Consider the following 22,598-nt stretch of genomic DNA (forward strand, 5'->3'; position numbering starts at 1 on the left):
GCAAATATGCTGTGCTGGGGAGGCTGGACCTTCATGCCAGGACCCTTGGCACCTGCATTTCATCTTACAGTCTGCCTGAATGCAGCCTGGGCTCAGATTGCCCACAAAACCCTCTGGTCCCCTTCTGTCCCTCCCACAGCCTGCACCAGGAGGTTGGGGAGATCTTCAAAGAACAGTCATGGATCCTTGTGACTGCTTGAAGTAACCTCAAAAAGGGGAGAAAAAGCCTTCTCAGGAGTAGAAAAAGGAAGGAAGAAAGGTTGCTGCAGTGCTGGGCCTCATGACACCCTCCCTGCCAGGAATGCAGACAGCCAGCAGTCTCAGATTTGAAGGTGTCCCATGGATCAGGCCACACGCAGAGCAGAGCAGACACCACATAGAGAAACTTTCTGGAGTCATGCCTGACTGATAGAAACTGCAGGAGCCCTGAAGGAAAAAAAACACTTGTGCTTGAAGGCAGGAGTGTCCCATATGAGGCTTTTGTTTGAAAGGGACAGTGTTTGCATTTCCTCTGATCCATAAAGCACACATCCCACAAGTCAGACTCCCGATGTGATGGTTGCCACCGTACTTGGAGTAACCTTCCCTGGAGAATGTGCAAAATATAAAGTATTTTTAGGCATTCATATCCATTGATATGAGTGGAGATACTCAAAACCTCACTGGACATGGTCTTGGGAAACCTGTCCTTGGTGACTCTGAACAGGGGGGATTAAATTAGAAAATATCTAGAGGGCCCCCTCCAATCTCAACCTTTCTAACTCTTAGTTTAGAGGTTGACATGAGGTATAGTGTTAAAAAACACCTACAAGTGGTTTGGAAAATGCATTGAAAAATGGAGTAGATGAAGTGCCACCTGGTCAGCGTGATATTCCCACAGCCTAGATTTATGGTATCATATTTTTTAAATCAGACTTCTCTATGTCTGCCTAACCGAAAAGAACAGTTCTGTCACATAGAGCTCCACAAAAAGACAAATTACTTTCTATGGCTGAGAACACATAATCTTCAAGTTCATTTCTAAACCTGGAATCTTATACCAAAGAATATAAACCTCATGACTTCATCTCTTCACATTCTGAACAGAGGAATATTTTCTAACACCCTAGCATGTGAAAACTTTGGGAAATCAGGATGGCACTAATCAGTATCTCTTTAAGCAAAAAATGTGTGGTCAAAAGAGTAGTAGATTATGGAGCTGACAGAAAATTTATCAATATACAATTCATGCTCAATATTATTTATACCCATACTTGGGATTTGTACTTTCACTGTGGAACATGCAATTAATATTTCTCTTTCTCCCAGTAACTTGCTGCGTGATATCCACGTAATAACTTCACTGAGATGAAAGCAACCTAAGAGACCCTGTTCATATTTCATGTCAGTTTACGGATTGCTTTGCTATTATCTTTTTACTGATGTCTAACTTGGAGGTTTCTTTAACTTCATAGGCCTTCTGGTGTGCTTAGTTTTAATTATCAGAGCAAACAAAAGGTGGCATTGGAGTCCTGGTTTGGGTTTTCTGTAGTAATATTCATAACAAAAATGTGAAAAATAAGAAGGTCAATCTGACCTGGCAACTGACTGTTTCTAGGTTTTTTTTTCAAGAAGCTTCCTTTAAAATCTTTGCAACCTATCTGCCTGCTATAAACTTCTTAATATTATCTAGCTCTTTTTAAAAGACTTCCTGCAGATCCATTAAAAGACTGTTTTTCAAATAATCAGTTTTCTCTCCCTGTGACCATTTCCCTTGAAACCTCAAAAAAAAAAAAAGATAGATAAGCAGTAAATATAAATGAAAGAGACAAGAATCTGAGGTAGCTATAAGATCCTATGGCATAACAGGTTCCTTTCTTACCAGTGACAGCATTCATTATCACAACTGCTTAACCCTGAGACTCAATTAAGGCTTTCAAAGTGCTTTTAAATTATTGATTGAAAGGCAACAAGGAGCAACCAATGGTTGAATATGACTTTGCACTGCAAAAGTAACAGTAATTTAAACTGCAACCCACAAATGAGTGTTTAAAAAGGGGTATTTAATGGAGTCAGGGCTTGCCAAATAGGGAGACAACCCTCAGCCTCACAAATTATTGATTTCTCTCTCATTTTAAATGCTTTTTATCCCCATTGCTCAGAATAACACACACAATCATTGCTGTCAGGTAGTAATGAAGTTTCTGTTGAACACTCTCTTTGACATGAAAAAGTCAATGCAACAGCATTTGTCAGAGGAAATGAGATGCTACTAAATCCTTTGAGGCAGAATTTGTCCCCTTCCCTACACAAAGAAAGTGAACAAAGGAAGCTGATCTAAAGAAATTGGAGAAGGGGATGGTGTTGGCAAGGTCTAATGTACATACATTAAAAAGACCCAAACTTCTTACTTTGGGTGTGATTGCAGTTAGCATTACTTTGGGATTAAGGTTGGGAAATTCAAATTATTGGGTGTTCTGTTTATTTCTGAATTCCATAACACCTCAGAAGATTTTAAGAAGGTTTGTGCATATCTGGGATGTTCAATTATATTCTCTTTTAGAACATGATTTCCCTTGTTTGATTCTCCATTAAACAAAAGAAGCGTTTCTGATTTGTAACCAATGTCTGCTGTAAATTCTTGGGTCAATGGATAGTTAAAATCAGGACTATAGCTTGAAGCCTTATGTTCTATTTTATCATCAAAACAGATGCATTGTCTATAACTAAGTTTAGGTTTATGGGTTTCAGTTAAGAAATATAAAGTCTAAAAGTCTTCTCTTATTATTGAATTGTTCCCAGCATACAGAGTAAGGACAAGTGCTTACTGATAAAAACCCTTACTGTGTTTGCATTTTAGTGATCCTCTGGCAAGGATAGGGTAAGGATTATGGGTGGGAATATAGTTAATATTGGAAAAATCTAAATACACAAAAGGCTATTATGCTATAAGATTTTTTTATATTTTGCAGAGATAAATAGAGGAATTCTTAATTACTGCAATCTTCTAGTAGAAGATTTTTACCCAAGGTTATGTTCAGGATTGTGGTTATATTACAGAAATTCAAGAATCCCATAAAGGTCCAAAAATCAGGAAAAGGACAAATTGGGACTAAGCATTATATTCTGTTTTACAGTAGGATGATAATGATACATGGAGAATAACAACATTAGTTCCAAGGTTTCAGTTCGGGTTGGGGGTTATAAAATAGAAAACAAGAGCCGTGCATTCTGCCCATTTTGAAAAGATAGAAAGAAAATAGATTCAAGATTAAGGCCAAGCCCTTAATCTTATGCATTTACATGGAGTGTCTATAGTTTAAATTTTGAGCTAGTGTCAGGGTTCATGCTTTGGAGCATGTAGTATAAAAAGCTGTACTGTTGCTGGGTTAGTTAAAGCCCCTGGCATGGGAAAAAAAACTCAAAAATACCAATAATATTTTTATACTATTGCATTATTTGATTTGCTACGTATATTGACTGACTACTAAATTAAAGATGACAAGTGAGTTAACTCAAGGATTGGCCCCTAAAGCTTACCAGCAACTTATTAAATCTTTCCTCATCTGTTACAAATAAAAGTCTTCAAGACGATTTCATAGGTGATTCTAGAGATAGATTACTCCTTGGGGATTTTCCCAAAGGGCAGGATAGGCAGGAATGCAGAAGACAGTAAGTCTGTTTCTTTCTGCTCCAAACCATCTCCTTAGCCTGTACACCTGTTTTCTCCTGCTTTCATTCCTGTGTACACAAAACATGACTTGCATTGCTGTTATGAAAATGCCAGCTCTAAATATTTCTGTCTCTAATCTTAAAGAGTTCTCAAATGAAACACACATAGCTCCATGAAATTTAATATGATGAAACTTTGCCACTGAAGTTATGTCTCCTAGTTTAAATCTCATCTGAGTCATGGGAAGCATAGAACATTTTGAAGAATCTTGAGGGAAAGTTCCTGAGAAGTCCATCAATTTAATATAATGGTGAAAGTTTTGTGAAGATATGATAACTTAAGGTAATTCGGTTGAAAGCATGTCCTTAGAACAAGAATGAGGCTGCTAACTTGCTCTTTTGGTCTTACAGCAGAGCACCTCAGAAATGCCCAAATGTTCAAATGCCCAAAACTCAGTTTCAGCAAAATCCTTCCTTGACCCAACAAGTTTGAGATGTCCTGAAGGGCTGAAGTAGAGGGCTCTGCACTGAACAAATTTAAAGGGAAAAAGAATAAAACCTGGACTCAAAACTCCAATGATTTAAATGAAACACCCTGTGGTTACTTAGAAAAAGCCTAACCCAAAAAAGTGACCTTCATACGTGCCCTAAAGGAAAAAAAATCTGGTATTTGCAATACCAAGGTCATTAAAAAAATAGAGAAATTCATATAGATGCCTAAGGTATTTTTCAGTATGTGATCCTCTTTCTGCTTTTCATAACTGAATGAGATGCTAAAATCACATGGATACAGCTGCAACAAAGCTGCTCCAGCAGCACTAGTGACAAAAACACCACCATTTATAAATGCATTACACCTGTTATTGAAATCCTACATATTTAAAGCAAAATCTATTTTTTTCAGAATAACTACTCCATGAAATCTATCTTCAAATTCTGTTCCACTTGACTATAAATTTTCTTTATGCTGTACTTGGAAACTGAGCAGAGTCTTTCTGTATTCTTGAATTGAAAAGAGTCAGAGAGTCTTTTTCAGACAGCCACCCATTTTATCACTGCACTACACTTCCTTATGGTGAAAACTCTCTGAGCCACAAGTAGGGGTTATGTATTTAATATTATACACCAAGACAGTCTAGAGTGGGAGAAACCTCTAAATTTGCTGTGACACCAGACACCACCTCTAACACAATTTAATGGTGACAGTAGTGGTTACTCAGGGGATTGATAAAGGGAGTGTATTTTTCAACCTCTTGGAAGTTAGTCTCAAAACATGTGATGGAAAATTTTTATCATCAGAGGATGGTAGGCTGTTGGTACCATACATGACAAAGGCTGATTTTAATTAGTTTCTGTCACACTGAGTCCTCTGCTGTGGTTAACACAGCAGAAGAAATTCCAGGAGACCAAAGAGTTACTGAGAAGTACCCACATGTGTAGAACCCATGTTGTAGCTCATCAGGATCAAAGCTGAGCTTCTTCCAGGGACCAAAATGAAGTCTTCCATTATCAGGTCCCACAGGACAGAGGTTCTGTGACTCACCAGAGTGTTATGATGACATGAGGCACTGATTTGAGCTCCTTGTGCATGGATTTTACAATGTATTTGCAGGCCTCCACGTTCACAGATATGAATAGTTTTCCTAGCTCTCTGAATATGCTACCAGAGCTGTATCCTTTAAGCCTTCAACCCCCATCTGTGTGGATAGATGGCTACCTAGCCTTGTGGATAAGCTAGAAGGAAAAAAAATCCGTGTGAACGTACTCCATACCAAGCAAGCAAAATAAGCACATTTTTATGATTTAGTAATAGGCTGAGCAGTCAGTTTTGCACTCATCTGAAACCTTCAGAAATGCTGAGCTAGGTGTCTTGCTCTCTAGACCATTTCATGCATTACGGAAACAGCGAAACACCCACCTGCTTGCAGCTGTCTCCAAGTCAGTGTGGAAAGTTCACTTCTGCTGTAGAATCAATAAAGGCTTCAAATACCTGACTCAGGGTTTTTGAGATGCACTGAGAAGGTTAAATAAGCAAAATACATTTTTACTCCTTTTTTCTAAACTGAGGAAATATTTTTCTGCCTTCATTACTACAGCTGCACTATCACCCACCTATGGGGGCTGTAGGCACCCAGTGGAGGATTCTCCAGAGAGGCATGTATTGTATTTATTTCAAATCAATGTGAAAATATATCCATAATCATAGAGCAGGAAGCTCACTACTCAGAGGAAACTGGAGTTTTGGTGAGCATCACTCACACTGGTTTTCAGCACGTGTGTTGGTGGTGTGCAAACATCTGAACACCCAGCTTTTGCAACTGCAGGTTTGTGACAACAGTGTTGAATTATCTGTACATATTTTATTCAATTAATTGTGCTCATAGGGGAAAACTGTCTCCCAAAACTGCTTTCCATGCATGTGCCATTACTAAGCTCTGTCTGGAAGTGCATTTTTAGGTTCCATACCATGCAGTCATTCTAAGAAATGCTCTAAAATCATGCTGGTGCTAGTGACTAGATCTTTAATGCTCAATTACATCACAGCCTTGGCTGAAGTAACTGGACAGTGCTGTGGACAAAGTCTTGACTCAGTCATGTGAGGTTAATTGCAAAGGACTATAAAAGATGTGAGTCTAAAAAAGAATTGTAGTTTAAATGCGTAGTTGCTTTTTTTTCCCCCAAGTGGCAGTTCAACAAGGTTGACTGCAATAAATTCTTTTTCCTCTTTATTGGGAAGGAAAAGAGTCAGGAGACCCAGGCACTGGACCAGTTGGGTATCAGGCTACCTGGATCCTGCCTCAAAAGCATTTGACCACAGAAAGCAAACATAAGGTGCCAGAGGCAAATTTAACAATTTATGAAACTCACTGCACAGAAGCAGGTGATGCACTGTCACATGAGCACTTGGTGTCCCCCTCAGGAGCCCAGCATCCCCTGCCAGCTGCATGGGCTGGGAGGGCTCCTGCCTACAAGAGCTCTTTGCAGGGACCTGTTTCTGTGAGATTTGTTACAGCATAGGTAAAGAAGACATTTAGGTTATATGCATGGTTGGAGTACAGGGAGCTATTCCCTTAGGAGTCTTGATTTGTCTGTGTTTATAAAGAATCCAGAAATCTTCAGAGAAAAATTGTAAGAAGAAGTGCAAAGTAAGTCTTGTAAGCATCAGTGGAAGAAGAGGAGTCACGTTGCCCTGGCTTCTGTAAGTTCACACATCAGAATATTGTGATTATTCACACTTAGTTCTGAGTTGCATTGTAAAAGCATAACACTTGGAATATTTAATCTTTTTTTCCCCCTGAGTGTCCACCTAGACACATTTTAGCAGACTTAAATTCAATGTGTAGTTGTCTGTCTCTGAAATGAAATATTGCTGTATTTTTAACACATTAACTTCATTAACCCAGTTATGTCTAAGAAAGTATTCCAAGAACAGAGAGGTGTTAGATCTATCAATGCAGGAGGAATTTGATTCAAAGACCCCTTTTTAAAAATAAAATTATATTAAAAGTATGGAATAAATCATCTAGTGGAGCAGGTATCTTATTCTGGGAGAGGCTAAATAGGATGTTGGTAGGTAGTGATAAATTGGAACTTGATTTTGTGCCTGTATTACCTACAGAAAAACATCAGCACTTCTGAGTCTTATTGCACTCATTCACTAATCCTGAATCCCTGTTTACCTGCAGCAAGAAGTATAAGCCTTGGGGGACAGGATCTGATCATAGTTTAAGTGCATTTCAATATATTCACTGCCTCTAGGAAAGGCAGAAGTGATATAGCCACCCCAAAATGTGCTATTGCTTCTGCAATACCATAATCACTAAGTGTAATTTAATTCTGCTTCCAATCTGTTTTTCTCTGCCATCCAATTCAGATGATATTTCCTGAGAAAAAAACCATGGCTTCCCTGGCATATCAATTAAAATGGGACAGCATGAGAGACAGCTTCTTCCTCTCTGGATGACCAGAACCTAGCTTTTCTCTGGAGCCACAGAACATATTTTTGCTCCCCTCCTACCCCTCAAGAAATAGGACAATACTTGGAAAAAACAAAGAAAAAAATAAAAAAATAATGTCACATTATTGATTGAAATCAAGTGTGTTTTAGAGAATTATACAGAATGTGTATCTTTGACCTACACATCTAAAATTAGGTTTAACAAGAAAGAAGCAAACTCAAAACCAGCAGGACACAAAGAAACCATGAAGGAAAGAGGGGCCCTTCCTTCACTTATGTTTCTGAAGTACAAACAGATAAATTTTTTCGTGATTGAAAACAGGAGAAAATACTTTTTTCTCTTTATGCAGTTAAAATTATCAAATTGTAAACAAACCAATATTACTGCTAAACCACTGGAGACCAATATATTATATTTTAAAAGTCTAGTCAATCTGTATGATTAATATTTCTCCAGAATAACTATATCACATGGTTACCAGCAGTGGAAGGATGTCTTTGTAGGGAGCCTAAAATTATTGTTTCTCAGTAATTATTTTCTTCAAGTAATCTTGTACAAATTTTTTGTACTCCAAATGAAAAACTTTATTCTTCAGGATTTATCAATGAGTTTAGAGAGAAAAGCAGACTGTAATTAAAAATAATTTAAAAAAAAAATTAAAAAGTACTGTACACAGAAGGAGAGTCAGCTCAGAAAAGAAAAAAAAAATCACCTTTAATTTGACTGTAGAATTTTGACAGGAAGTTCCTGAGAGCTGCCAAGAATGTAATTCAATTGAATTCAACCAGAAAGCAACATTTTATTTTTTTTTTTTGCTTTGCTAGCAAAATACTTGTGAATGGTTCAGCTGAAATGACACATTCATATGAAAAATTTCAGGGTTGTAGGAACTACAGTTTCTGCCCCCTCTAAAACAAAAAAGTGACAGTGCTTGGGCTTTGGTCCAAAAGTGTATCAGGTGACATTGTAACAATATTATGGTATGGATGGCTGAATTACAGCCTCTAGGAGTCTTCCTTTTTCAATTACTGGTATAGATACAGACAAAATGTCCAAGGGTTGTTCCCATCTAAGGCCAATGTTCTGCATAGGCTACAGCTATGATAAGGCTGAATTCCTCTGCTAGCATATTACAGGGAAATAATTCATTTGAGTTAACACATTCCTGTTTCAGTTGGTAGTCAGTCTCAGTGAACTATTAAATGCTGTATAATCCCACTCATGGCAAAAATGCTCAAAATTTAAGACTTACTCCCTTTCAGAGATACATATGTAGTTCTAAAAAGTCTCTTTTTTTTTTTTTCCCCAATCCTCTTTTACTGAGATGAGATCTGCTCTGGGTGATTTTTTCAGAGTAACAGAGTCTGACATTCTAATATCCCAAAACTAAAATATTGCATGCTAACATTCATCTGAGTCTTGCTGAATTTAATCTCATTTATTTCAGACAGGCGCTGTTTCAATCACTCTTCCTGAGATATGGTATTTATAATCTTCAAAAATTTGGTATTTATTTCTTCTTGTAACTGAATTTTTGGTGTGTGCTTATGTAAAAGCACACACCAAATTGTGTCACTATAAAAGAATTATTTTGTTGCTTCTTTCCAAAATTGAAATGCCTCCAACTTATTTAAGTATTTCTGGTGTTTTCTTAATTAATATTGTTCTTTAGGTGGTGACTAGAGTTAGATATGTGAAACAAAAAAATAATAAATTTTCATGGGTAATGGAAAAATATTTCTGGGAAAGTCATCCGTTTCTCTTTGGCTGCAATTCTGCTATATTATTTGATATCTTTCCTGGATCACTAAAGATGCCAAATATCTGCATTCTTCAGAATCTGAAGTTTTCATAGTGTCTTATAGTATTCAGCAAAGGTGTTTTTCTAATTCTGTTGCAGTTTTATTAGACAAAAAAGTGTGACTTCTTATCTGAGATCAATAGTGTAAAGCTTCCACATGTTCCTTGGAAGACACTATTTTAGAATAAGGCAATGTATACATAGGCAGCATACAATTACACAACTGCAGTTTAGATAATTTTTTTCATAACTAGGTTTGCTTTTTCCTCCATTCTCTTACACAAATCTGCTTTTAGACACAAACACAACCATCTGTAAAAGACTAAAAAAGAGGTAAACACACCCTCTCAGAATAACTTCTTTTCTTTCTTCTTCTTCTCTGTGTGTGGGGGGTTTTAGTGACAGATACTTTTTACATTCCTGACTATGTCACAAGAAGGAATGGTGAAGTAATTCTACAGAACTTGACTTTGAGACTTTCACATCTCATCTGATCTCTAACAGGTGATTTCTATCTAAGATTGCAACTCAGTCTTCTTTACTCACAGTACCCAGTGAGTTTTAGCCCACAGCAGTCAGAAGGAGCACTGATGGTCAATGGGAAGGTCCAGCCATCCCATCATGTCAGTGAATCACAGGATTACAGAATACACTGAATTGGAAGGGACCCTCAAGGAACATCGAGTCCAACCCCCAGCTCTGCACAGCACCATCCTCAAGAGTCACACCATGTCCTGAGAGAATTGTCCAAACACTTCTTGAGCTCCTGTCAGCCTTGGTGCTGTGAGCTCTTCCCTGAGGAGCCTGTTCCCGTGCCCAGACACCCCCTGGGTGAAGAACCTTCCCCCGATATCCAGCCTAACCCTCCCCTGACACAACTTCAGGCCATTCCCTCGGGTCTTATCACTAAACTCAACTCAGTTGTACAATTAGACTAAAAGCCTGCTGTGAAGGACAGGCAGAACAAACAGCAAAAAAAGCTTGTGCCATTCCCCCTGGTTGCAATTCCCCCACCCTTTCTAAATTTCTCAGGGTGTTCTGAAGAAGCAACCAAGGGGTAGCTGGCAACCCAGATGCAAAAAAACTGGGAATGAAAAGACAGAAGAAATGTCAGATATGCAAACAGAGTGTTTATGTTTCTAGAGATGTAAATATCATTTATAAAACTTTCCCAGAAGTTCAAAATCAAGCAAAGGACAGTAATGAACATCTTCAATACTGAGCCACTAAATTAAATATGACATTAATGGGAACCATTTAATGTATTTCAGATCTGCTTTGATGACCATTTTAATTAGATTGTTGATCTGCTGCTGACAGCATCAGAAAACCAAGGCTTGAAATACAGGACCTCGTCAGATGTTGCTGGATCTCAATTTCCATGTATAATTAATAAGATAAGTCTCTCTCTGGACGCTGCTTGTAGGAGGTAATTTGATTCACATGTCAGGCACATGGGTATTCACTGGCAACTCTCCAGACTGTGACCTGAGCCCAGCAGTGGGCTGCTGTGAACGTCTCTCCCTGATTACAGGGCTAACACGCAACTGGTCTGATTTAAAACTCTTGCTTGTCACTGCATGTAAAGACAAGAAGGTTAAATGAATCCTAATGGCAAGAAGGGTAAAGGTTACCAATACCTCTCATACACAATCAAAATTCCAGCAGAACTAAAACTTAATACGAGAAATAGTACCCTACACGTTTTGATTCCGTGTGTAGGATCCCATCCTTCTTCTATCTTTCTACAGACCTGAATGACTTTGAAATGGTAAGACAAATAAACCTTAAAAGCCATAACACCACGAAAGGGAAACCACACCATAACCTCATCATTTCAAGTACACGGCTAGTCACTAACCCTTTAGAAATGCACACACATATTTCAATTTATAATGTAACATTTGACTGCTAGAAAGTTTTAAAGTCAGCCTGTCTGTGAAAGTTGAGGCATTGAGCAGATAGAATTTGTGCCCTTGTCCTCTGTTACCTAGAAAATTCTGGCAGTCCAGTGGCTTTTACTGTAAAGCTCCACTACTGCAATAGGCATGATTTAAGGAACTCTATCTTCCCTTGCTAGGAGAGCAAAGATCAGCTCAGTAATAAATAAGAATGAGACCGAAAACAAAGTGAGTAATTTCAAAGGGTCATTTATACCTCCAGTGCTGTACCTTGTACTTGTCATCCAGCCTCAATAAAGGTTCAGTAGGAATTATGAACAGAGACTTTTGGAGAATAAAGCTTTCCATGTTGTGGAGGTATTAAAAAATGTCCTAAATTCTATTTCATTAAAAAGATCAATGAAAATATGGCACAATCCATTTATTCAAATGAGAACCAAGTTCATAGCAAATCTATTATAAATATTAAGCGCTTCAAACTTCCCTTCATTATTGTCTTACAGAACATCCTGGATGAAATGTTCAAAATCAGTAGCAACATAGAGAAATTAATCTGGAAATCTCCATTAAAGATGTCTCATAAAACAGAAACAAGGGTTTATGAAATTGGAAAGCTGGAAATGAGACACAATGCAAAAAAGGTTGTTGACTTGCTTTTTAAATACAGTTCTTAAGCTGTGAAATTTCTTTGTCATAATATACAAAGAACTAGTTAGGATTCAGATAAGTAAACTGGGCTTTTGTAGTTAGCTAAGGCCTTTAAGTTCCATGACATAAATCAGAATATCATGCCATATATAAGAAAAAGGGAAAAAGCAGAATATATGTAAAATCAATGGTCTGTACAATTTAGAAGTGAGTGACTCCATTGCTCCTTGCTCTTCAGTAAATTTCACTGCTTGTAATAGTCTCTTCCTTCTGCAAACCCTAATTAAGTGTTATTATGTTGTTTGGTGGTTTTTTTCAGGCCTGGAGTGCAATTCTGAAGCAAATGTCCCCATCATCTCCAGAACCCCCCCTACACACTTCCTTCTGTGGCACTTCTGACACCAAGACCCTTCCTGTTTTTATGGAGTGCACTTGACAGCACCTGGCTGTGGCTATTATCCCAAGTTCCACTATCATGTGAGCAGACTTCAGAGGAAGGGAAAAGAGATGATGAGGGAGGGTCTTCAGAGCAGATGGGTCCAGTGAGATGAAGTGCTTGGCCATTGCAAGCAGCAGGCTAAAAACATCCATATTAAGTTGAGAAAAATAGCAATTCTTGGGAGATGTACTGGGGCAGGAGCTCCAGCTTTTTCAAATCCCACATCAAAGATCCTATATACGAAAGGCAACACTGTCCTCTTGTTAGCAACTTGCCAGGTACCACAAGTCTGGCTATTTAGTCTATTCACTGCTTTCATCTACTCTTTCTTCTCTTTCCCCATTCATTGCCTTTCTTCTTGCTCATTTGCAAGTCCCTCTGCCAGAAGAGTCCCTCTTTCTGATTTTCTTGCCCCTTTTCCACTCACTGTGCTTCTGCAGAGGATGCAGAGATGAAGGAAATATGTGATGTACACATGTCACTGTAGTGTGAACCTCAGAAAGAAAGGGAAGGAAGTAATTGTTCCCTTTAAGAAATGAGCAGTATTTATTATGCTGTGAGTAAAAATTAAATAATGGCTTGAATTGACTTGTAATCTTTAAGATTAAAGACTTTGTGCTCAGCAATTGATGTTTTCTTCAGATAAAACCCTAGGTCCTACATTTATATGTTTTTGCTTTATCTCTTCATCTTAAAAAACCTCTCCCATTTGAATTTTACTGACTTCAGGAGAGCTGGATAATTAAAACACCTTCATGAAGTGCATTATTAACCCAACCAAATATCACCTGAACTACTGAAAAAAGTAAGTCATGTGTGATCATCAGACAGCAGCTGAAATCACTATTCAGTTAACAGCTATGTACACTATTTTATTGACGTAATTTATTTGAACAAAGATTCACATTCCAACCTGCATCTCAACCTGGATGAGGGATGGCTGAAACAGACAGAGCAGCTTAGGAGTATACTGCATAAATACTTATATTTTTGCAATAAAATACTTTAGATCTGAAATATTCGGTCAAGCATATTTTTTAAAAGCAGCAGAAATTAAACATCAGGCTGCCACAGGTTTTCTCAGCTCTTAACTTGACTCTCTAAACTAAAACTTAACTATTTTCATTGAAAACACTTTCAGATTTTCTTTGTTTGATTGAAATGACAGTCTTTGCCTGTAAGGGGTGGCCTATATCAGTGTTTCAGGAGATTTTGCACCTCTTGCAGCTCCTTTTTCCGGGAAAGATTTCCCTCTGTAGGCTGGCTTGGGTGTATAACTGAATTAACCTTATCAACAACTGAAGGAGCAGGTGGCAACAAGGCAAAGGATGGAGCAGTTATCAGTGCTGAAGAAGGTTGGACAGTATTAATCCCAGGAAGTGAATGACAGCCTGGGGGACTGGCGCAGGAATGTTAATCCCAAAGAAAACAATTCACAACCCTGTATGAGCATGTAATTATAAAACAGGGATAAAGGCAGCTTCTGTGTCTGGAGGAGAATGGAGGCTGGCAATGTGAAACTGGAAGAGGTTTTTACAGGCTGCAGATGTAGAATGAGGATTTCAGAGGAAGCAGGATGTACAACAGAGCAGTTGTGATCTTCACAATGCCCCTGCAGAAAGCTCAGCAGTCATCCCTGTCTGTGGCACTCCTTTTTGCAGGCAGACACTTCAGGAAAGAGGACTGAAAATTCATCTAGATCAGAAGACTTCCAGCTCTCAGATACCTGTCCTAACAAGTTCTGACATGATGTAAACTATGCTTCAGTAATGTTTTGTGAAGGAGAACAACAGTAGGTGGCAATAATTTCTGGGTTTTGCACTTTTGGTTTAGCTGGGCCTATTTTGGAGTGTTTGCAATAAAAAAGGAAAAAAAGAAAAAGTATCTACATTTGGCACCTAACATAGCATCTAATCATATAACCACAAACTTCTGCCAGGAGATGAATACCTGTTGATCAATATATACATATTCTATATTTCTCAAAACATGTTTTAGTTAGCTGTTTTATTACATTGACCTAATTAGAGGAATCTATAAAAGCCTTGAGCTAGGAAATGGCTATCTTCTGTACATGATGCACACCTGTGAAAAATTCAAGAAAATCATAGACTTCCCATTTAATTATGGTGAGTTACCAGCATCTCACATCTGGAAAATTCTCTTCAAGCTAAAGTGTTATATAACAATTTCCCATCCAAATACCTATTTCTTCTGACCCAGTGTTAAGATATTGATAAATTTAATGCACATTATTGCAAGAAACAGAGAACCATAAACACAGATGCCAACTATGTATGTGATCCTGAATAAGCCTTTTTTTGGGTAGCAGTATTACCATATGAAGTTTATCAATAAATAAATATATATTTTCAGTGCATGTTCAACAGCAGCACCTATGGATGGTCACCTTAAAAAAGCTTGAAAAACGCCTGTTGGCCACCCCACTGGCCTAGGTAGTGACTGGTTCATTATAATGCACTCAAAGCATAAAATATCCATCAGCTGGATGAATTTCTTCTGCTTCTTCTCCTCTCCTTTACCTTGCACTCACAGTGGGATCCCATCCACAGTGAGGGCATCCTGGTCTGAAGTTTCTGTTTCCTCGTACTGCTGTCCTGTATAAAACCAGTGAGAGAGAAGACAAATCTCTATCTTGGGTTGATGGCAGCTCAGCAAACAACCAGAAAACCTCAGCTTTGGCAAAGAGAGCAGCCCAGTGGTGCCCCGAGAGTCAGAGTCTGAGCATGCTTTCTTCACTGTTTGCATTTGCTTACAAAAAACAAATGAACGGGAAAAATTGTGCAGAGATTTTCTCTACTCGTGCATGCATCTGGCAGTAGGCAGATGACAGTAAATGAAACAAATATATAGCTTATGATCTCTACTCCCTGCCTCAAGATAAGCCTTCCAGAAGGTTTTGGTTGATGGGGTATATGTACACTGGTATGAACTGTCCATTTTGATGACAAATTTCCTTTGGGCATCTCTGAGGAATCTACAGATATTGATTAAACATCATAATGCCCTAAAGTATCTCAGATTTCTGTTCCTGAAAAACAGACGAGTAGCCTGAGGGGCAGAGAGAAGTTTTGCCCAAGGTCATAAAATGAGATATTGACAGGATTAGAAATAGGTCTCAGGGATCGTGGCATGAGTCTTGCTTAAATACAGCGCCTTTCAAGAACAAGAGGACATATACTGCAATCATGGTTTACATTTCCCAAGGCTTTCCTGTATAAAACTTAGAGAATAACATAACAACTTAGAGAATGGAGAAGAAAATGTGCAGTATCATGCAGAGGTATTTTATGAGATTGTGAAAGGGTTTCCAGCCCAGTTCTTTTTATTCCTTTTAAATAAGGGAGAAAGATCAGAAAAGAAAAAGGAAAAAAAAAACTATCAAGCAATTCTCCTTCAGCTAATACACTACAGCAAGAATTGTGAAAGGATATGTCACTTTAATCTGCCACAACTTTTCTTTTTATTTGCCAAACATCACACTTAGGGAAGATGAGGATATCTGTCTTCTGTTTGTGACAGAATTACCTTAGGCAATTTTTACCTAAACTTCTAGAGCTGGTTGAAATATTTTCCATAACAGAATTGAAAATACTTGCAGATTATTTTTATACCTGAATGGAGAATTAAAGTGGATGCACTCTTTTTCTCTTTGCCCCTTAAACTTTTTCCTGCTCCTCTCACTCTTTTCTGCTTGCAAGCTGGACAAGATAAAACAGATGAAGAAACTGAGGAAGAAGAAAATTAACAAGATTTGGATTAAAAAAAAGAAAAGGACATGGATTTTGAACATTATACCAAACAGTCAGGAAAAAAAACCCTCCAGAAATTAAATATTGCAGGAATTAATGTCTTGAAATAATGTTTTTTATTGCAATAACACTTAAAAATGGCAAAAAAATGTCAGGCTATATGAATCTCAAGATGAAAATATAAATCAGTAATGTTACGAGTTTGCATTATCTTGATATACAATGTTTCCAGAAAATTATTGTTTTGTTATTACACCCTTAATGATGATTATTGGGTGTTATTCTCTTTTTAAATTTAAAAGTAAAATCCTATCCTAACATATATCTTAAAGTTTATGAATTGAGACAAGTTCTACCAATGCTTGTAAGTTTTTGAAAATGACAAATGTGATTCATCACCCTATTAAACCTCTATAACAAAGTGATGAATCAGACCTGGTCTTTTAAATAAGGCACCATTTCTGGAAACAGCAAGCAACTTGTGCAGCTCTGCTAAGAGGAGTAAGTGATTTCCATTAGTCATAGGACATCTCAGCCCTAGGACATGCAGTCTCCTGAGAGGCTGGATGGTGTCTTTTTGAGGGAGTGGATCCCACTGGGCTCATCTTGCCATATCTCTCACTGAGCTGGAGTCAGTGCTCTACTTCCTCCACTGCTATGTTTAGGGTACTGAAAAATGCAAGGTGCAATGGATCTACAGTGCCACATTATGTTTATGGCTCCTCAGTAATAGTGCAGGCATGGGGACTTAAAGGCTAGTGGGACACAGTGAAAACCCTGCTCCTTCCTTTTGTTTTCATGCCCAGTTCCAGTATCTGTTATTTTCTACTCAAATTTACATGAAAACACTGCAAAAAACCATTACTGCTATATCTTACTCCAACTGGAATGCAAAACCAATTTGATTTGTGTTACTTATTGTATCACATGTGATAAATGTTGTGATGATCATTTACCTACTGTATCACTTGTGGTAAGTGTTGTGAGGATGACAGAGAGCAGAGATTGGAGCACATGATGTAGGATTACAGACTGGGACAGCTGGGTTTGCTTCCTCTGGAGAAGACAAAGGGAGATTTAATTGCTATCCTCCCCTCCCCAGAGGGGAGAATGTGAAAATTTAGACTCTTCACAGAGGGGTGTGATGGAGAGAAGTGGTGGCAGTCACAAGTTGCAAGGAAATTTCAACTGGATAGAAAAAATTCACCATGAGGGGGATTCAATGCAAGAACAGATTGCCCAGAGAATCTGGGTATCTCTATTCTTCGAGTTTTTCAAATTTCAGCTGCTAATACCTCTGTACAACCTGCTCTGCCATTGAAGCTGGCTGTACTTTGAGCAGGGGCTGGACAAAAAAACCTTCAAAGAATTCTTTTAATGTATATTCTGATTATATTTTGGGAATGCACCTGAACATCTTTCTGAAGATGAAAATAAGTAAAGGGAAATACTCTTTCAAAGTATGTTTTTCACTTATACCACGAATATAATTTGTTGCAAAGATCACAATAGTAAGATGAGCTATTTTTTTTTAAGTGTTGGAAGGAGCAATTAAGGTTTTATAGCTTCTGCATTTGCTAAGCCCAACCACTGCCTACATGGCTTTCAAAGCAGAGATTCACAAAGCAAACAGTCAAGATTCCCTAGACTACCATCACCTTTTGTTTCTAATCAACCTAAGAAGCTTATCAAAATTTATCAATAAAACAGGGGATGAATCCCCATGCAAAGTATAATGAAAGCAGGGGTTAGTTAGAAAAGGGAAAGGTGAAGTCCCAAAGCTGTCCTTATGTAAATCCAGATCCCTGACTCTGCAAATCTGGGTGAGGGCTTTGGAAGCTTCACCTGCAGTTTTGGCTATCAGCTAAGCTGTACACTGTTTTTCAATTATTGCAAAGCCCAGTCCAAAAGGTTTGGAAGGCAGTGCTCAGCAAGACTTTCTGAAGAAAGATTATTTTGCAGTCCTGCAGGATAGGATGAAAATTTGGATTTGGATAACTAAGCAACCATCTGAGCCAAAATGTTAAATAAAAAACACACTGAGGAACATCCACCACAGCTTTTATCTGGATGTTAGTCCAAGTGCTCATAGTGAAGCATTTATTCTACTGAATAATTTTTATTCTCATTGCTGGTATCATTCCTGTAGCTAAGAGGAGTCTGAAGATATAACACATTGACAGGGAAAAACTGGAATATGAGGAAACTCAGGAAAACATGACATAAACCGCAAGTGGGTAGTGAGAATGAGATAAATCAAAATCTTTGGCAGGGAACTCTGTCAGACTTATTACCTTCTATTGCTCCTAATCGTACATAACTTTCAAATGACAGCCACTTTAGTACAAACCATCCTCCCCTCATGAGACAAACTCCTAGACACTAAATGTGTGAGAAAGTAAGATTCAGTGAGGCATTTTCTAGCTCTAACTGGAGGATTCAGACACTCCTTTCCTTCATTAGACATTAAGCTCCTCTGCTGTACTTGCTTGAACATAAACAAGAACGTCAAGCCTAGCTCAGAGTTTTATGTAAAATGATTTATAGGATGGAATTGGTTGGGACTATTATCAGAAGAAATCCCAGAGACCTTCTCAGGGCTGATAGAAATACATAAAATTGGGTAGCCCCAAGGGTATACATAACCTTAAGTGACCTAGTGCCTCTGCTGCTTCTCACTGACATTATCCCACATTAATGCAAATTTGTAAATGTGGATTCATGATGTGAATTCATTGGTTACATTACTGCTGGTTTATTGCTGTTTATAAAAAGAGGACAGTCCCCAGCTAGTCCCTAAATGGCTTCTAGGAGCTCCTTATCGTGTCCTTAGCTACAGGGCAAGCAAGGTGAGGCTTCACATCACCCTTGGGGTCAGTGAATTTTGGGGGAATATATGAACTCCCCTTGTTGTGACAAAAACACAACGAAGTTTCTGGGTTGACAAAAAACTATGCTCAGTAACTCTTTTAATCCCCTCTTAAGTTGGTTAGGGCTTTCCATATTCATTAAAGCTGGAGGCAAGGTTTCAACATGGGAAACATTTCAGTGGGATATTTCCTTACTTGCAGCAGCACATAAAAATTGAAATTTAACTGTGAGCCTTTCCAGCAATTCTATATATTTAGGTGTATTATCAATGTTTATTGTTGGCCTCCTTCCACACACAGCACACCAATGAGATGGGCTGCTGGCAAAACAAAAAAGTAGAAAAATGACAGTTTGAGAAAGACCTCTGTCTTAGAGGTATAACAATCTAAGGAATTATGATTGAAAATTAGTATTCTTATGCCATATAAATGGTTCTATAGCAAATGCTTACATAAAAGCACATGAATATGCAGACATAATGCTTTTTCATTAAAACCACCCTCATTTTAAAGTCCTAAATCCCTGTAAACCCCTGCCTCTATGCAGCTTTACTCTTTTTCCATTCCCCCAGGGGAGCAAATAAATGGGATTTTTCTAGGGTGATGTATGTAGCTTCTCAATCACCTGTGCACAACCAGTTGTCTCCATTTCATGGGAGATAAATAAAAGACTTTAGATGTGCCTTAAGAATCATCAGTCACAGGTCTATTTGATTCAATGCTTTTCACATCACAGCTCTCACTTTTCCTGCCCTGGACTGCAAAGTGTTTCCTTCCCAAGAGGAAGCCAATGGTGCCTCTGTCACAGGAAAAAGATTTTGCAGAGACCCTACACCTTTCAGATAACTTTTCTGAATGGATTTAATCTCCTTTCATGTACTTCAGACTGTCTTTTTCTGCAGAAAAGAGCTGCTCAGTTTAAAAATTTCTCATTGCTTTTTAGATTTTAGGCAATTTCAAAGTGAAGGTGTCTTTGTAAGCCTTTGTGAGCCTGTGTACTCAATGCACATAGCTACTACCTGTGTTTAAAATATTACACCTGCTATTTGAAACCACCACTCAATCACTGTCAGTATAAAGTGACAACAACTCTGCAGACTTTTATCATTCCTATTACTTACTGCTCAGTAGTACATTATTCTCTGCTCAGTGCTTTAGCACAAAGGAAAAAAAATCACTGTATTGTGTGTCATTCCTTGGGAACTTTAATACTATTATTGGTGGCTTATTATTAAAATGTGTTAATGGTTTTTCTTTTTTCATACAAGTCTTGATGCTGAATACATATTTATAATGAATACATATATATAATGAGGATTTTGGAAATCACATAGAGAGTGTGAGACAGAAATATGAGTAACATTTCTGCTAGCACTTTCTATCATAGTGTTATAATAAAACCATGAGATTCCTTAGACTTTCTGAGCTAAACTTACAGCATCTATTCTGATACTGACTTTGTCCAACTTGCAGGCTGATTGTAATACGCCGTGGAACCATTCAGTTCTGGTGTCTGCAGAACAATCTCATAGTTTTACTAATCTCATAGTTTTTGAGGATAGAAGAAAGGCCTCTCACCCAAAAAAAGGACTTGCACTTAAATATGGACACATTAAAAAAAAATTATGAATAGAAGAAAAAAAAAAAGATAGTTTAAAAACTGGGCTTGAACATATAAATCATTGTGTCTAGATGGAGACGTTTCTTCAAACCCTTCAAACCCTTGGTCTCTGCAGGATGAAGACCTTCCAGAGCAGACTGTGCTTCTTTCTTTATTGAGGGCACTTAAGGGGGTGATGAAATGCCTTTAATAACCATTTAAAAGGTTATGTAGAGTATGATTCTGCAGTGCATCCAGCGATACCAAGACAAAAAGGGTTTTGCTTCCTTAAGTCTTCCCTGCTCCAAGGGCCTTTGTATGACATTTGCAGCACTTCCTTGGACTTTCATTTTAATAACTATCAACAAAATTTGTTACAAAGAAAACTCACATTAGGTTAGTTTTTTTTTTTTTCTATTTAGTACCTCATATTTTAAATATTTAAATATTTAAAATCTTATCACAATCATTTTTGGATCATTATGGATGGAAGGCCTTCTGGCTTACCTCAGGGAAAACAGGATCTACTGGCTGTTTGGAGAGGAATCTCATATAATCCTCTATTAATATTCCAGGAAAGGTTTTGACTGTCAATGTATTCTCATCAGTCTAAAGGTCTCCTTTTTTTCTCCTTTTGAATTGACATAACTAATGACAAGTAGCAGTGAAGCTTTGAAGACAAAAGCCACTTCAGTCCTTTACAGTTGGCAATTCCTCCACCTTCATATACTTAGGCATGAAGTTAAAAAACTCAGAGCACAAAGAAAAGTCAGCGTCCAGGAGGTGTGATTTACCTGCTTCTGGCTCCTGCACTCATCTGCTGTCAGGCTCAGAAGATGTTTGTAGCTGGAACTCTCAAGACACAAATCAGCTGCAAGGTCTTTACTAAAGACTCCCAGCTGAGAGGCTGGAGAGGTGGAGGGGCTGGGCAGGGGACATGGAGCAGAGGATCTGGAGAGGCAGGGGAAACCCAGCAAGAGACTAGTGTCTTTTAAATATCACAGCTGGTTGGGGGAAATTGTAGGTAACAAAACACTTCTAGATAATTCCACTGTTCTCTCCAAGAAGCTATTGCTACAAATTTCTCATCATTTGAAAGGGATGAAAAAAGTCTGAACTCTTCAGAGTTGTGCCAGATAGTCCCAGCAGGATATGTTTCTTAGTGCCTGGCTTGCAGTAAACACGAGCTATTGACACAAAATATATCCAATATGGAAAGAAATGCATAAATTATCCCTTACAAAAAAAAAAAATAAAAAAAAAAAAAGGAACCTCAACTAAGAAATTCATAGAAATTGTCTGGGGAAGGATTCTGTAAGAGAACAAATGCCTAGGTGCTGTGGCTGCACCTTCTTTTGCCAAGGTCTCTGGTAAGCTGGGAACACTAGGCAAACTTCTGGGACTGACTGCAGAAATGGGCTCTGTCACAGTTCTCCCTGGGACCATTGGGGTCAGAAACCATCACACATCAGCACAGAGCAGAGCCTGAGGAGGCAATGGCTAAACAAAACTGCTCTGGCACCAGAGTGTGTTTACCAGTATTTCTCACTGCCCTCAAACATCCACCCCAAGAAGGGCCCTTGTGCTTCTTGTCCATATCAGCTGTTTATATATTACAAAATGCATGTATACACAAGAAAAATAAATTATTTTATATTTTTTTTAATCTCCTTTGTCCTTGCCCAACTCATTTTTCTCTTACTTACATTTCAATTCTTCCTTTAGCTCTGATTACTTACCCCAAAATTCTCAACAAGTATTCAGCATGTGGCAAATCCTACCCTCAAAATCCCAAACGCTCAGACACCAGCAGCCAGTTGAAATTAAAGCAGGCAGGGAAGAAAAGTTATGAAAGTTCTAAACAGGGAATGCCTCTGGAGATGTTGCAGATATTTGGATACATCCAGACTGAAGAAAGGATAAAACACAGTTTACAAACAAGTAAAGGAAGTAAAA

General features: G+C 38.1%; 1 long non-coding RNA gene across 1 annotated transcript; it reads right to left on the minus strand.

Annotated features, from left to right (window-relative positions):
- Positions 1-11,720: 11,720 nt before the first annotated feature.
- On the minus strand, positions 11,721-21,499 carry LOC111927021 (uncharacterized). Its single transcript, XR_002863342.2, has 3 exons — positions 21,150-21,499; positions 16,035-16,148; positions 11,721-15,017 (listed from the first exon to the last, which is right to left on the minus strand). It is a non-coding gene; the product is annotated as an uncharacterized LOC111927021 (long non-coding RNA).
- Positions 21,500-22,598: the final 1,099 nt, after the last annotated feature.

The sequence above is a fragment of the Cyanistes caeruleus genome, chromosome 2 (assembly GCF_971803275.1).
Source record: "Cyanistes caeruleus chromosome 2, bCyaCae1.hap1.1, whole genome shotgun sequence".
Taxonomy (NCBI): domain Eukaryota; kingdom Metazoa; phylum Chordata; class Aves; order Passeriformes; family Paridae; genus Cyanistes; species Cyanistes caeruleus.